Source organism: Microchirus variegatus, assembly GCF_963457635.1.
Source record: "Microchirus variegatus genome assembly, chromosome: 12".
In the NCBI taxonomy this organism is placed as follows: domain Eukaryota; kingdom Metazoa; phylum Chordata; class Actinopteri; order Pleuronectiformes; family Soleidae; genus Microchirus; species Microchirus variegatus.
This window is the reverse complement of record NC_139813.1, coordinates 19,089,393-19,106,414: the sequence shown is the minus strand read 5'-3', so window position 1 is coordinate 19,106,414 and position 17,022 is coordinate 19,089,393. Positions and strand designations below refer to the sequence as shown.

Below are 17,022 nucleotides of genomic sequence, written 5' to 3'. Positions count from 1 at the left end.
TCATAATAAACCTGGTTTGCATAATTCATAAAGTACAACATTCAGAACAAGTGACATTAATTTAGTGTTAGTGAGTTCAGCTTGATGCATTTTTCATTGAGATATAGTGACTTAGAGTGTGGTCGACCAAATGGTTGAGTAGTACCTTTAAGGGTTAAGGGACTTAACCCATGCTAAGATGCATAAGGTTTAGTGACCTACACTTTGTTTAAATTCAACAAAGCAAACACGATGTTGCAGAAAATTCAAAAACACAGTCAAATCATAGAAAATGACAACCCCCCCCCCCCCTCCATTTTGCAACTCAAACATCCAACCACCAGATGCATGTTCTTTGTCCTCCCCTCTACCCTCGACCCTCTGTTGTGCTTCCTTGACTCTTTTCTGATGAGTTGTGTGCGTAATTTTCCTCTCGAGGCTTCACAGTCGGTCACATGTTTGGAATTAGAGCAAACAGAAACGTTGCAACCGGTTTGTCTGGAAACACAGTAGCCCGTTTTCTTCTTTTTTTTCTGTTTTGGAGTGACACAACCTTGTTTAAGGCGCTCAGAGTGACACAATTACATAAGGAGGTGAACTGATGATCGGCAGCAGCAGCTAAATCCATTAACAGGAGCCGAGGCTGGACGTAAACAAAAATGTCACAATAGCAAATCCTGTACTTTGAAGATCCTTGTAGGGCTTCTTTTTTTTTTTTCTTCTGTGGTGTTGGAACATAACCTTGACCTGGTTGACTTTTTTTTGTTTTTACATAATATCATACATACAGTATCACTTCCGTCCCGCTACTGTCGCCACACAGAGGTATTACCCTGTTTGCCGTTTGTTATGTAAACCTTGGCAGGGATGTGTCAGTCTCCTGGGTTAGGTAGGCAACTGCCAAGGCTGCTGATACGGCCATGGGGGAATTACATAACCACTGGGTTACTGTGTGAGTTTGGGAGAGAGAGAGAGCTATTAAGGGTAAAGCTTCTTTTCAGGCTTCATGTGGTAACCCAGAAAGACGTACGGAACCCGGCGTAAAGAGGGGAGAGGGAGCGAAGAAAGGTCAGAGAGCAGAGATTAACACCCATCACAAACTGAGGCACTATAGTCCCATGGGGTGTGGAACATAAAGGCCATATTTTTGTGGTGTGTGTGGGGGGGGGGGGGGGGGCTTCTCAGGTTTTTGCTATGGTCCAATGAAATGCAAAAGAAGGAGGTTGTGTGTGTGAAGCCCCACCAAGCCAAGGCCAAGTTCACCATTACCATGCAGGGGCCGTTAGTTCAGGAATTCCGGGCATGAGGGCCAGGCTGCAGGTGGTTTAGTGTTACACACCACGGTCCACGGTCAGCTCACACAGCCTGTTTTTAAACTTGACTAGTGGGACTCCTTTCATAACACGCTCCAGTTATAGACACAGAGCTGCAGAGACAGTACACTACAAAGTTTAGATGTTCATGGACAGAAACAGAGCCTCTGCATTTAAAGATGGAATATGTAGCTTTCTGCATTAAAATATCAAAACAAAAACAGAACGAAATCCCATTTGTAATCATTTTAATGACCAGATTGCAGTTCTACAGTTTACACCTATTGGTCTATATGTAGTAATAATAAAAAATAATAATAATGTCCATTAAACATTTAACAAGCTTAGTAGCCCCTGGATTAAAACTATCAACTGTAATTCATTGCGGGCCGCCAGAAATGTTTCTGCGGGCCGCCATTGGCCCGCGGGCCGCACTTTGAGAACCAATGCTTTAAATCAATATAAATCTGCTTTACTGTGGAGGGTTTACATAATGACGTCTGGTTACCTCCATGTCTACCGTAAAGCACATAGCAAACGCGCAACCGTATTTCTACACTACCGTATATGACGTTTTTTTAATGTGTTTTTGTCTAGAATCTGCTGCCAAAAGCTATATAAAAACAATTCCCATGAGTCCACACTCCTCAAACGAGGTCTCCTCTTATAGTTTTGACTGAGAGAATTTAAAAAAAAATGACATATTACGTGCTACACTCCAAGCCTATGAAACCTAAGACGGTCTGCAGAGCCAGGTGTTTCAGAAGTCTACCTCACAGAGCCGGGTTTGAACACCTACAGTTTCGCGCTGCCACGCGGGGCACCTTTGTCGAGGAGATTTGCTCAGCAAATCTCAGTAAATCCCACTGGGTTTCTCTCCCAGGTTCCCACTGACGTCATGCTGCTTAATATCTCTGTCAGTTAACCATTAGCCGAGGCAGAAGAAGTGGGCCGAGACAGCCGAGTACATTTTGAGGAAACCTTTTATTGCCTTAGATTAGCTTTAATAGGAGGCCACAGCGTGGACTTTTATTGGAAACATAATGTTCAGACGTTTTTCCTGGGTCTTACACAACATTTGATGGCTAATCTCAGTCGGATATGGAGTTGATCTGTTCTGTGAACCAAATTAAAAATTTAAGCAATGTTCAGCTGGGTTCCATTGTCGAATGGGGAAAAGGGGGTTAACGGAAGAACACGTCTGTACTTTTCAAAGCAGGGTGTTGATTAAAAAACGTTTTTATAGCCTCATTGAGAATCAGACATTGTGATAGCACTCCACAGTCTGACACTGTGAGGACGCTGCACGACTGAAATCTTACAATATTTTTACTGTGTTTCACGCAGCAAATGGAAAATCATTGTTGGCCGTGGTTGTTGTTGGTTTCAGCCACTATATATATATTATATATATTATATACATATACATATCGTTAGCCTAATAGCATAATTGGCATAAAGTCTTTTTTTTGATAATTGTGATATCTGCCTAACTTTACTAATGTGCTTGCTAAAAAAATGTGTTTTCCGAAAACAGCAACTATGCTATTAGGCTAATTATATATATATACATATGTTTATATATATATATATATATACATATATACATATATAAACATACACATATACATACATATACATACATACACATATACATATATACATACATATACATACATACACATATACATATATCTATACATATACATATATATACACATACATATATATACAGATATATGCAGATACATACATATATACAGATACATATGCATTTATATACATATACATATATATGTACATATATATACAGTATGTTTATGTATATAAGCAAACAACACTTAATGAATTGAGCAAAACAAAAATGAGCCACAAAATCTGTGTGTTTTTGTTTGCGATTCTGACCATGGGCGGGCCTTAGGAAGCTGCCCGCTGATTGGCTACTGAGTTTTGAAGCGACAGCTACATGGACCGGAGTCGCTGTCATTTGTCCGACTGTGAACGTTAGTTACGTACAATTATTTTGTCGGATGTCGACGGGGGAAAAGCTTGGGGTCCGAGTTCCGGGCGGACAGCGACGCGAAGCCTCCAACTCAGTAGCCAATCAGCAGGCAGCAATCTAAGGCCCCTTCCCATGGTCAGAATCCGAATCACAAAAGAGTCGTAGCAAACGAAATTCCGATCATTGTGCAATTTTGATTATTATGACACAAATCTAATTCCATAAAGTTCTGGACCTGGAGCGTCAGGTCTGGTTCAGAGTTGCTGAAATGTGTGCTAAGAGGAGCTTTGGTATGGTGTGTGGGGGGGGGGTTCATGGGCAGGATCTTAAAATAGTCCTGCAAACATGCATGTAACTCTCTGAGCGAGAGTGTGTGTGTGTGTGTGTGTGTGTGTGTGTGTGTCTTTCATCTGAGTGTCTTTGCATAATGAAGAGATTAGGTGCACCTGTGTGTATTTATGTGTTAGTACACTTGAGGCGTGTGTGTGTGTGCGTGCGTGTGTGTGTGTGTGTGTGTGTGTTTTCTTGCAAGTATTCCTGGCTGGACTGAACCTTGTCCTCTAGTGTTACTTAACCCTGCTGCAACAGGCTCCCTGTTCCCAGCAGCTGCCGATCATAGGCCAAGACCTAGTTATGTGTCGGTGACACTTCCACATAAATGCACATACACACATATGTAATGAGGACATACACACACACACACACACGGTACATACAGTTCTCTTTAGCTCACATAAACATGGCCGTGTTTGTTTTTGAACCTGCCATACATTCCCGCACAGGCGGACTTGCACAGACATTTGCCTGGTCATGTTCGGGCTTATCACCCGAGGTTATGGCTGAGCGCGTCTGCTGCTGGTCTTCATTTATACACGGGACTGAAATAAGAGTCCGGTCCTCGGATTATTTTTAAGACCTCTTGGGTCGGAGAGGAGCGAGCAGCATTTGTCGTCAACAGTCTGTTTATGGAGTGTTGTCGACAAACAGCTTTTTTTTTCTGGTGCCGTCTTATCGTACGTGTACTCGCAGGTGTATTATGTTCAGGTGAAACCGCAAAATTGATGAGTCACAGTCACGAGAGTTGAACACACCTTCTTACTCAACAGTGTCCAAAAGAAACAAAGATTTACACACACACACAAGAACACACTGACACACACACTACTGGCCTTGGAAACAGTGTACGTCACTTTACTTTTGTGTACTCTCGCTACAGATACTGCTACTGTGTTCTAAATAATCAAGGCCTGCATGTATGATATACATAATATATACATATAATCTACAGATGTCAGTCCACAGAGTCATAAATGACCTTGGAGAGAAAGAAAGAAAGCTTTTATGCTAAAAATTTGTCTGCAGGTCTTAACATATCCGTCCCTCATGAGCCCAGCGGACATGTTGATTACTAATTTAATGGCCCCTGTAAGATTAAAGTGTCACTTCTGTGCTACTGTAATTATTTACTATTCTTATCAGACGCGGTTAACAAAAGAGAAGGTTGTTTTGGAAGGTGGTTTTATTGGGTCAGTAGGAACGTTGTGTAAGCCATGAATATTATTAGAGGACATGGCTACGGTGCCCGGAAGTGGAATTGTTGGGTGGTATTTATTTATTTTATTTTATTTTATTTAATTTAATGAATTTGACGTATACCACAAGACGCACGATATGGAAAATGGAACACATTGCAGCAATGGAACAATTGACTAAGAACGTATGCCTGTCACTCAAGCTCATGTAGAAAAAAACTACAACTAAAGTAAGAAAAATATATGTTTAAAGCACATTTAAATACAAATGCAAACATAATGTAAACAATTAAGAACAACTGGAACGTAAAAATGTTTTGGTCATATCTCCCCCCCCCCCGGCACGACTGGAATTTAAACTTCTCAGCACCTTCGAAAGTAAAGAAATTCTCTGATAATATATAACACTGATGAAAATACCAGACAAGATTAGCTTAGAAACGGGCGCTTGTCTGTAGGAATTTGTTTGTACACTCAGGTACTCAATCAGGGAGGGAGGCTCACATGGAGCTGGCACTGAGCCAAGCAAGTGAAGCAAAAAAAAAAAAGGCAATATAAAGGGGGAGTGGAGGGGGTCCGGGGGGGGGGGGGGGAGACAGTAGGAGGAGGAGGAGGAGGGAGTCTGAGGGAGTAAATTAACCAGCTTTGCTCTAAATTGGTGTATTACAACTGCCCTCTGGCTGTGATTCCCAGTGGAAGGGTTTGAGGGTGTGCAAGGGTAAAGGGGCGATGGGTTATGGGAACCCACCAACTCCAGGCTCCCCCCCCGCCCCCTCCTCCAAGAGCGGAGCAGTCAACCTCCATAAAGGAAGCAAACCCCTCTGGCTCTGTTCTACTTCCATTCTCAATCAGTGGACCACAATTTTGTCAGCGGGTACCAGAGGAGTCCTCACTGTATTTAGATTTTCAGGACATGAATTATGTAGATGTTACAGCCATATTTTGAATTTTAAACATCTCACTCTCAGTTTGGGTCATATTTGGCCTTTCAGTTCATCCAGGTGTCAGGGTACATTCTTAGAAATAAGGGTTCCAAAAGTGTTCTTCTACAAGGGCCGAGGTTCTACCTGGAACTATTTGTTTTTCAAGGGTTCTTGGTAACACTAATGGTTCCAGTAAGAACTATTTTGATCCAGAGAACCCTTTAAAACCCCTTTCCTGAATAAAGGGTTTTAAAAGGGTCCTTGGTAACACTAAGGGCTCCAGGTGGAACCTTTGTAAAAAGGTTCTACCTGGAGCCAAAAAGGGTTCTCCTATGAGGACAAGCCAAAGACCCTTATATGGTTCTACTTAGCACTTTTATCTCTAAGAGTGTAGGGCTGAGGTCAGGGAACTATCCGTATCCAAGTATGTTTACATGATGGTAGAAAAAAAATTGATTTTTCTTTAAGTCAGAAGGAGACAAAGAAAAACATGGTAATTGTCCTCATAAGAGAACCCTTTTTGGCTTCAGGTAGAACCGGAACCCATTTGGAGGGTTCCACCAAGGACCCTTTTAAAACCCTTTATTCAGGAAAAGGGTTTTAAAGGGTTCTCTGGATCAAAATGGTTCTTACTGGAACCATTAGTGTTACCAAGAACCCTTGTAGAATGACCCTTTTGGAACCCTTATTTCTAAGAGTGTTGGAAGACTCTGATTGGTTGTTGACGTGCTAACAACTCGCAAACTGCCCCATACTAACAAGCTGATTGCCACCTAGCGTAGTAGAGGTGGACACAGTTCATTCAATAAATCCATTTCCAGCTGGGACATGTCCATACTTGGACAAGGACAGTCGTCTAATTAAACGGTGTAGTTGCGCCACGAGCGGCTCAACTTCACCGTCTGTGAAAGTGTCCACATCTTCAAAAGATGTCGTCATTTGTCCAGTTTTTGGAACATGCAGACACACGGTAATCGAGTTTACTGTCCTCCTTTACGCAAATGGCGTGATAGGAACACAGAAAACGACTTCTCGTTGGTTTTCCCCGTCATTTCCTACATCCTCGCCACCAACCCCCCCCCCCCCGACCATGTCACACTCCGCACGATCTGTTCTCCTCAAAGACTCTTCTCAATTATTCAATGCGCTCGGGATGAATTCAGATCACTGTATTAATTTTTAAGAGCCTGTTCTCGGCGAAAGGCTAAGCCCCCTTTCACAGTTTCTGTCTCTCTTTCATCACTCCAACTCTTTTCACTGCACTCTATTTTCTCCGTCTCTCACACACACACACACACACACACACACACACACACACACACACACACACACACACACACACACACCATCCCTCATTATTTTCCAGGCCCGCTCTCTCACTTGTCTGGATGTTCGACACGAGGAAAAACAAGGCATCTCCCTGTAGTTCGCTGCTGTTTCCCTCTAAAGCACAACTATTGAAATCCCCTTGTTCGCTCTAATGAATGGAGATTAATCTTGGGCTTCTCTTCTTGTTAGACTCCGCACTGCCTCGTCTCCAGCAGTGGCACCGCTACGTCATTTATTTGAGACGCTTGCTTTATTCGGAAAAAGAAAGTGTACACATCCTAACATTTGTGGTTACAAAAGTGAAAAGTGCAAGAAGCTGCGTGTGGCCCTAAAAAGATGCATCTGATTTGTTCATTTTTGAAAAGAATACTCCTTAAACCTAAGTGGTGTATCCCATTTAAATGGCTTAATTTGGTCAAAGTGGAACTATTTAAAAGGACTCTACCCTTTATAGAACCCCGTTTGAAAAATAATGCAATAGTAGTGTGCATGTAAACATTCAGATTGTTATTGTTGTGTGCACCGCATATAAATCTCAGAGTTCTGGGAAGATTTTCAGACATGACTTTGAATTTCTCCACTTGATGATCAAAGCTGAGGGCAGACGGGTCACATGACTCGTTTTTTTTTTAGGTCTACCATTATTTTTTTGAGCAGACACCCAGCTGCCAGTACATGCCCAGGCCTTGATAACATCTAAGATATATAAACACTTGTGTCTCACATGCTGAATCCATGCCAGAGATGTGGGGCTACATTTAGACTGGCATGTGCTGCAACCGTCAACCTTTTCAGCTCCAATACACGGTGTCCTTACGGGACATCGTTTATGCAAATATGTCCACAGTCGTGTCCTGGAAGCCGTTAGATGAGAGGATTGATACCGCTCTGGTGTCTGTGTGGTAAACACAACGCTACGACCGACAGAATGATCGTTTGTGTTTGCACACAGATCATTTTACACTTGAGTTTACATTTTTACATCTCTTAGAAATAAGGGTTCCAAAAGGGTTCTTCTACAAGGGCTCCAGGTTCTACCTGGAACCATTAGCCTCTGAAAACCACTTTCCTGAAGAAAAGGGTTTTTCAAGGGTTCTTGGTAACACTGATGGTTCCTGTAAGGACCATTTTGATCCAGAGAACCCTTTAAAACCCCTTTACTGAATAAAGGGTTTTTAAAAGGGTTCCAAGTGGAACCTTCATAAAAAGGTTCTACCTTGAGCCAAAAAAAGGGTTCTCCTATGAGGACAATTACCGTGTTTTTCTTTGCCCATATTTAAAAATTTTAAACATCTCACTCTCAGTTTGGGTCATTTTTGGCCTTTCGGTTCATCCAGGTGTCAGGGTACGTTCTTAGAAATAAGGGTTCCAAAAGTGTTCTTGTACAAGGGCTGAGGTTCTACCTGGAACCATTTGTTTTTCAAGGTCTCTTGGTAACACCAATGGTTCCAGTAAGAACCATTTTGATCCAGAGATCCCTTTAAAAGCCCTTTCCTGAATAAAGGGTTTAAAAGGGTTCTTGGTAACACTAAGGCTTCCAGGTGGAGCCAAAAAGGGTTCTCCTATGATGACAAGCCGAAGAACCTTATATGGTTCTACTTAGCACTTTTATTTCCAAGAGTGCAGCAGACGTTGTAGTGTGTAGGAGTTTTTTGGGGAAAGCTGTGGGAAGGATGTTGGGTTGGCCTCAAGGAAGTTCTGACAAACCCCTCTACAATCCAGAAAAGGAAAAGTGTTTGGTTGTTTAACAAACTCCCCTGGTCTCTCCACTCCCCCCGGAGGGTAGACTCACCCATGTCCCTCAGACAAATAGCTGAGGAAGTCAAGAAACTTCTTGGATGACTTTTACCCTGACATTCTGCCGCTCATTGCCGCCATCGCTCTTTGTTTGGGCACAGAACTGCAATATCAGGGTTTGCTCCGAATCATCCGTTTTCCTACTGCTTAGCCACCACAGGACAAATATTTGAGTTGTAATGGGTAGATGTTCCAGCTCCAGCTGACTGGATCTCATTAGATCTCCTGAGCACCTTCTGCTGGAGGTTTTTCAGCTTTGTCCAAATTTGGAGAACACACAGACTTTTCTGGAGGGATTACACAGCCCATCTGGCTTAGGAACACTTAAGGATTCCTTAGGAGAGGCTGGGGCAGAGGGACATCTGGAATACCCAGCTTATACTGTAATCTAACCTCAGATAAGTGGGCGTACATGGGTAAATGAATGGAATGCTGGATGTTTTCTTTTGATTTTACGTCTTTATGCTAATCTAAGATAACCCTGCAACGCTGCTGGTATTCCTTCTACTAAGGCGAGGCATAGAAGCTACTATATCACTATGTAATAGTCAGCCAAAAAAAATGTTGCCCTGGCACAAAATCAAACTCTGCAATTTTCATTTTATCAGCAGTCGAGAGTCTCTTCTGCTTATGCTGATGCGGTAATTTTCCACAGCCTGCGTTTTAACAAATCTTAAGTGGAATTTTTCCCTGAGGATTATGTTAAAGTTGCTTACGGAATTTGAAGAAAGCAAGGTCTAAACCATCTTTCAGAACCTGTTGCGTCACATCAACGTTAACGCTATCAAAACGCCTGCACACGGCGCCGAAAAAAAACAGTTGCTCAGCAGTTTATACAACATCAGATTACACCGATCTTCGCCAGCCATTTGATACGAGTTGAAACTAATGTTTGAGCCAGATAAACTGTAGTAAACTGAAGCTGCACGGATGTAGAGAGAAACTCACACAACAAAAGTGAGATTATACAGAAAAGCGTCGTCTCTCCAGGACAAGCACACGACGCACACTTACAATACCTGTTCTGCTGCCTCACCTTTGATCTCCTGAGAGAAAGATATTTGTGTGGATCTATGTGAGGGAACACAGAGACACCAGTCTGACTGGAAAATAGCTGCCGTCCGTCTGTCACGATGAAAATAAATAAAGCATCCAGAAAACCAGAAATTACACCATTACTCCTTTCGCCCGGGTTTGCTCTGTGTAAATAAGACACTTCTGCAAATACACAAATATAAAACAAACATGCTTTGGGGTTAAAAAGAAAGAATAGAAACTGTTGTACACACACACACACACGCATTGACTCAGTGTTTGCAGAAGTACGTTTTGGTCTAAAACATATGATTTATTAAGCAAGCATCTGCTGATGATTTGGCTCAGTGACTGGAGCTGAGCAAGAGTCGCGTCTTTAGTGAAATGTATAAGAATACTGTATTTTTATTCAGATTCCGAATCGATTCATAAACTTCAGAAATCGTTTTTTTGGAGAAAAAAAAAAATTATTATAATAATTTTTTATTTTTTTAAGTTTCTATTTTGAAAAAACACACAAAACACCAGTTTGTCTTATTTGTGTACAGTTTATTCTTGTAACTTCTGGGAGGAAAAAGGCAGCTAGTCTAAGCTTTTATTTATTTTTTTGTCTTAAGTTTGCCTTAGTGTGTGATCACATTATCACATTATCTTATACAAACTGTATTGTTTTGATGCCATAATTTGCTTTAACACACTATGCATTGCATCAACTTTTGAAATGAGAATCGTTTGAATCGAGAATTGAATCGTGAGCCACCCAAAGATTCACATCCCTAATATATATCAACAGGGCAAAAAGGGGGCAGAGTTGGTGACTTGACGTCTCCATAGCAACTGATAACTTTTCAAGCAGGTAGTGGCAGCGGTGGGTCTCACAATTTGGGCGACAGCTGATAACAGAACGAGCCCTGACCACATCTCCCCTCTCCCTGTCCTTAATCTCTCTCTCACACACACTCACACACACACACAGATACAGTCAGACTGCACATACCTCCATTCTGGCCTTGCCTCTCAGTTTCTCAGATAACCACATTGCTGGAATGGGGGCCTCTTTGCCTCTCTCTCCCCCCCCCCCCCCACTGCCTCCTCTTACCACCTCACACACACACATACCAACATATCATTTACACACCCTCCGTGTGTCTTTTGACAAGCATTGTTGTCACATGTGTTTGAATGTGTGTACTGTATATTATGCACCGTTTCAGGTGGTCATTAAAATAATGTTAGGTATGAGCTTTGAGCAGCTTTCTAGCGCCTGTCTTTGTCAATTACGCCACTCCACGTACAGTGTTGGGGTAGTTACTCAAAAAAAGTAATTAGTTACTAGTTACTTCTGTAAATTGCAACAAGATTACTTTAATAGTTACTGTATTTGAAAAGTAACTACATTTCTTATTACTTTACTTTCCTGTTTCTTAATGTACCGTGTAGATGTATGGACAAACATCACTTAGTGTTTCTTGTATAATGTATACAAAATGGCATGTAAAACCATATGATCCAAGGCAGACTGGATCATTTCTCTATGCGCAGTTATATCCCCACATACATATATGACACATTCATGGTGATCTTTATGACTTTGTCTATGTAAGAAGTTAATCAAATATATAAGACCATATGTTTGTAATATAATGTAATATTTAGTGTGAGTGAGGTAACGTTTTAGCACATTATAAAAACTGTAGGTCAATAGGTCAACATGCATGTTTACTTGACAGAAAGTAGACGGATAAGAAACATGAAGGCAGCTCCTTCGTCTCAGCCCAAAAGAACACACAGTCATCACGTGGGCCTTGTTAATCCTTGGGGTTAGGTCAACACATAATGTTGAGACACATTTACGTCCATAACCAAAGGCTATATAAAAGTAAATGCTACTCATTTACCGAGGAGTTAATCACTAAATGTACAAAATTTGAGAAAAGCCTCACATCCTCACACTGGGGATATTTGATATCAACAAGTACTTGGCATTCCGCTTGATGAAACATGATGGTTCACAAAATGAGCAGCTACTGGTTCATTTTCTTTGGAACGTCGTTTCAGCACCGGCTCGGTCTAAAAATAGTGGCACTTCTGAGAAATCAACCGAAGTGTTCATGGGGATTTAACTCGGCTCACAGGGGCATAGTGTATTGTGCAGAAACATCAAAGACTTCCAACACTTCTTGTCGCCAGCGTATAGACTCGGCGTTACAGACGGGAAAAAAAACGCCACTCCCAGATCTCATAAGCAAAGGCCTGAGCGTGTCACCGAGCAGCACAGCCTCCACACCACCTGTTCAACTCGTAAAGGCTTTCTATGCAGATTCGTTTGACTCCGTGAAATACTATAGGCAAACGCGTACACATGCAGAGTGTCTAAGTTTCTGGTGTGAATTACACAGCCCGAGACGTGTCGCCGGACAAGCTGGGCTCCTCTATGCATCATCGCAACAAGGGAATGGTGTTTTCACTTCTTTCCGGGCATCGGACAATAGTTTCCAAGTTTCCCATAATGTCCCCGCAGCCATTTCTGGCAATAAATACACTTGTGTGTGTGTGTCGAACCTTTAAAGAGCTCCTCAGATGCGTGCGTGTAGTCTATTGTTACATGGCCTCGAGGTCCCACACATACCATCCTTGTAGCACTAATTCCACTCTTAATGAAGTCACAGCTATGCCAGTGGTCTTAAGGGACTGTGTGCAGAGTTTGCGTGTGTGTGTGTGTGTGTAGGTGGGTTACTGTGGAATGAAGGCAAACCATTGTCGAGCTCCGCTTCAGCCACTGAACTCTGAAACAGACAGACGAGGCCAACGGCAGCAGCTGAATTCACACCGTGTGCGAATGTGTTTTTTTCGCGTGCAAGATTATGTTCATGTGTGCATGTGAACCGCTTTTTACGCAAATCCGAATCGTTTTAAGAAAAAAAAAAAAATAAATCCCTTTGTGAACGTGTGAAAATCTTTTTTGTGCGTGCGTGTTTGTCGTCTTACATGATCGTCAAACTGCAAACAGAAACTCGCTAACACACACACACAAGGGATTGAATTTCAATTAGGGCCATTTTTTTTCTTTGTCAAGCCACTCTTTAAAAGCTGGAATCCATCTGCTCTGAGGTTCCTTTGGAGCTGAAAAGTGGATCCACGATCAACTGTAATCACTCACCATCTTTTGGTGTGGTTCTTCACTTACGTGACTATATATGTCCTGTCATAATACACCAAATATAGAACATTTTTAAATCCTTCATATCCTTTTAAGTGCTTCATATCACTCGTTTACATGCAAAGATTAATCGCGCGAAGGCCTTAGTCTGACTAAGACAGGCAATCGGACAACTTGCAGAGTCAGAGAATGCATGCTCTACTGGCTGTGTACGCTGTATCTCTGTATAAGCTAGTGCGTATCGAATCAGTTTCCTGTTGACCTTTACTTTTACGTCACAGAAAAACAAGTGGCGAACGGCGAGATTGGACGCCGAAATGGATCGTGCGGGTTGACCAAAGAAAGACGACGCCACAGTTTATACGACTAGTTTATGCGACTCTAGTCCGACTGAGCCTGTACATGCCGGACTAATCAGACTATGAATCACAGTCTGACTAAGACTAGCTTGATTTTAGTCTACTACTAACTGGTTGACATGACACTAAGAAAACCAAATTATTGTCTTAGTCCGACTAAAATCAGACTTTTAACATACATATACAGTATATATATATATATACTATAAAGGATCTTGTATTCGTGCAAGAACGTCCAGGTGTTCTTGGTCTCTAAAGTAGGCCAAGTCACAGCCCAGATTATGAGGTCTCCTTTTCATTCCAGCCCTCGCTTTATCTTACCTGTGATGGTTTATGAGACCAAGGTAAACCTTTGTGTTTGCACCCCTGGGTTTTATGGGAGTGAGAGTGAAGGAAAGGGGGAGGAGGGTCAGCAGATGTGTGTGTGTGTGGAGAATGGCAGCAAATACCAGTCCATCCATTAGGCATTTCCCTGTGTATTTGCTGACAGTGCACTCATTGTGTCAACCTACAACACTACAGTCCCCCCCCCCCCCTCATCCTACAGCTGGTGCAAGGCGATGCAAAGGGACAACACCAATTTCTGACCAATGCAGTTGTCACCATCACATCCCATATTTCCCATAATTGTATGGAAAGCATTTCCATCCATTTGAGCAACCCAGAAGCAAGGTTGTCTGATTATGACGTATGGTGAGGTGCATTCTTTGGTGCATTCCTACCATTGCTTTTAACCAATAAACAAAATGAGTCTCTGTTACACGAAGCATAAGTTCAATCAGACATGTTTTTCACTCTGCACACATCTGATTACAGAGACGATTCTGTTACTACCTTTTCAGATTCACCTTTAACATGAATGGTATCAAGTTCTGTGGCCTTTTCTGTCTGCCATTTAATCAACAAAATTTGATTTGGACATTCCCTTAATGTAATGTAAATGTCAGTTTTGTCAAATACATTGATAAAAGTGTTATGTAGAACAAACTTTGGGTCGACTCGTGTTGTTTTTATATGCGACTCTGGCCTCTAACTGACTCACTTTTGTTGAGTTGAGAAAAGACTTGAGGGCTTAAGAGCTGACAGAGGCATCCTCCAAATGAATTCAGCTCTTTTGAGACTTAGTTTGAGAGACTGTGGAGTTAGTGAAATCTGACTCCGGGATTGTGATGCTAGGACCGTTCTGTCTTAAGCTGACAAAGGGAAAAAGTTCAGAATTTGACTAGTGGCCCAGTAACCCGAAAGAGAGTTTCGTGTGACCTTTCACCCGCAAACCTATAGCTTATAGTCCGACTACGAGCAGCTGTTCTTGCGACGAACCTTTTCCACCTTTTGCCGCATATGTCCTCGCTCTGCTGAAATTCAACATAAGAGCGTTTTTACATTTGAGGGTCAGGTTTAAAACTCTGATGATACACTGGGGAGATGAGACCAAGGTTGCCAGGTCATATCCTTGGACCAGCTGTGTGCTTATAAAAGGGACATTTGAAAAAAACTCAACAACCACTTTAGAACTATCCTTTAAGAGCTTACTTTTTAACTGCTCTATTCCAGAATCCTTATAATGTAGTTCAGTGCTCTCGCACCTGTGCTGCAACCCTGAACTTATCTAGACATAACACATGCTCTATGTGAGAAAGGAGAAATGTCAAAATAAGTTGGATCAGGCGTTAAAAACAGACTTTAACCAACTGTAATGCAAAGTCTGTGTAATATCCCTTTAAGCCTATGTGTGAATACAGCAGGTCATTGTCTGGGGAATTCACAGCGAGCGAAAAGGGGGGGGGGTGTTGGTAACGTTCCATCATGTGACTGGTGTGAGTCTTGAAGAATATGAACAATCCAGGATGGAAAATGAAAAAGAAAAATTCAATATTGTAAACAACAAAAAAAAAGAGATAAGATTAAGGAACTTCCGCTGGTGAGATCAAAATCTGCAAATTCAGAGAAAAAAACATTGTGCTTGTCTGGACTTGATTATCTGAGAGAACTTTTTTTCCATGTCCAGACTGACCTAAGAAAGCTGCATATGTAGTCACGAGGATTGTGAGAGTGAGAATGCTCCAAAGATTAGAGCATACATGTCCTAACAGATTTGCGCTTATCTTTGCTTTTCTGTCCCGTGTCGTCTCTCGACATGTGCCGTGACTTTTTTTTCTCTCGGGTGACACTAGATGTGCAGCGAGAGTGTGTTTGTGGGTCTGGTTTCTGTGTGTTTCATTGCTTATGGGGGCATGAAATCGTTCCAGAGCCCCGAGGCACATGTGTGCACTGCTCTAACCCAGACTCAGAGCCCTCCTCCTCCTCTTTGTGTGTCTTAGAAAATCACAACTTCATCTTCCATACACTCGGTGTATTCCTCTCTACATTTAAGTAACTCATCCTCCTTTTCCCACGTCCTAACCAGCGAGCCATCTGTCCATCAATCGTTTCATCCCTGAGCGCTGATGAGGAGAGAAACTGAAACCCAGAGACTCTGACCTCTGCACCTAGAGGGTCTCAAAATGGCTCTGTGTTAAGGACAGAATGGCAAATACACACTTAATCGCACATGTACACAACGGGAGGGAAAGAAGTACGCACTGATGTAAATAAACAATGTGTATATACAGTATACACTACCAGTTTGGGGTCACTTAAAAATGCCCTTATTTTTTGAAGGAAACACACTTTTTTTCCAATGAATCCAACATTAAATGAATCAGTAATACACTCTAAACCACATGTGTCAAACTCAAGGCCCCGGGGGCCAGATGTGGTCCGCCACGCCATTTTATGTGGCCCGCGAGTGATTAATTGGTCTTAAAAATCTGTGTTAAAATAGGTCTATGCTGCTTTAAGGCGTGCGTTGACCATAAACTACATTTCCCACAATGCATGGCTATTGCGTTGACGTCACCGCCACTATATCACAGTGTATCATTGTATATGCATCATGCGACGAGTGAAATTGAATAACTAGTAAATACAGAAAGTTATTTAACAATATGTTACGGAGTAGTTACCTTTATTTTACATTATATTTGGTTACATTTAGTTACATTTATTCTATACGACAGTTACATCTGGCCCTTTGAGGGTAACCGAAGTTATTATTTTTGACTAAAAATCATTATTTCTAATCTTGTCAATGTCTTGACGATATTTTCTATTCATTTTGCAACTCTTTTGATGAATAAAAGTGTGACTTTTTAATGGAAAAACGCACAAAAACAACACAATTGCGTAGGTGACGCCAAACTTTTGAACGGTAGTGTATATATTTCTACATTTGTAGACGTGCACACTGCAAGCTGCACACAGTCAGGGTGACAACGTGTAGTGTGCTTTTTTTTTTTTTTTTTCTATGCTCTGCCCTAGGCGTGAATGTGAAGGGGGCCCTGATATAGTAAAGCTTTTGTGCTCACTGTGACTGCATGGCCACACGTGTGTGTGTGTGTGTGTGTGTGTGTGTGTGTGTGTGTGTGTGTGTGTGTGTGTGTGTGTGTGTGTGTGTGTGTGTGTGTGTATAATACTGTATGCAGGGGGGGCAGGGCAACTAATGCAAAGGGAAAGCCCTGGCCACTCCCCCCCAGAGGCCTTCAGGTCAGCCG

At 42.0% G+C, this 17,022-nt stretch overlaps 1 protein-coding gene across 1 annotated transcript in view; it reads left to right on the top strand.

Annotated features, from left to right (window-relative positions):
- Positions 1–17,022, top strand: part of foxo3b (forkhead box O3b) — a 42,786-nt gene that overhangs the window by 962 nt on the left and 24,802 nt on the right. The window lies entirely within an intron of this gene.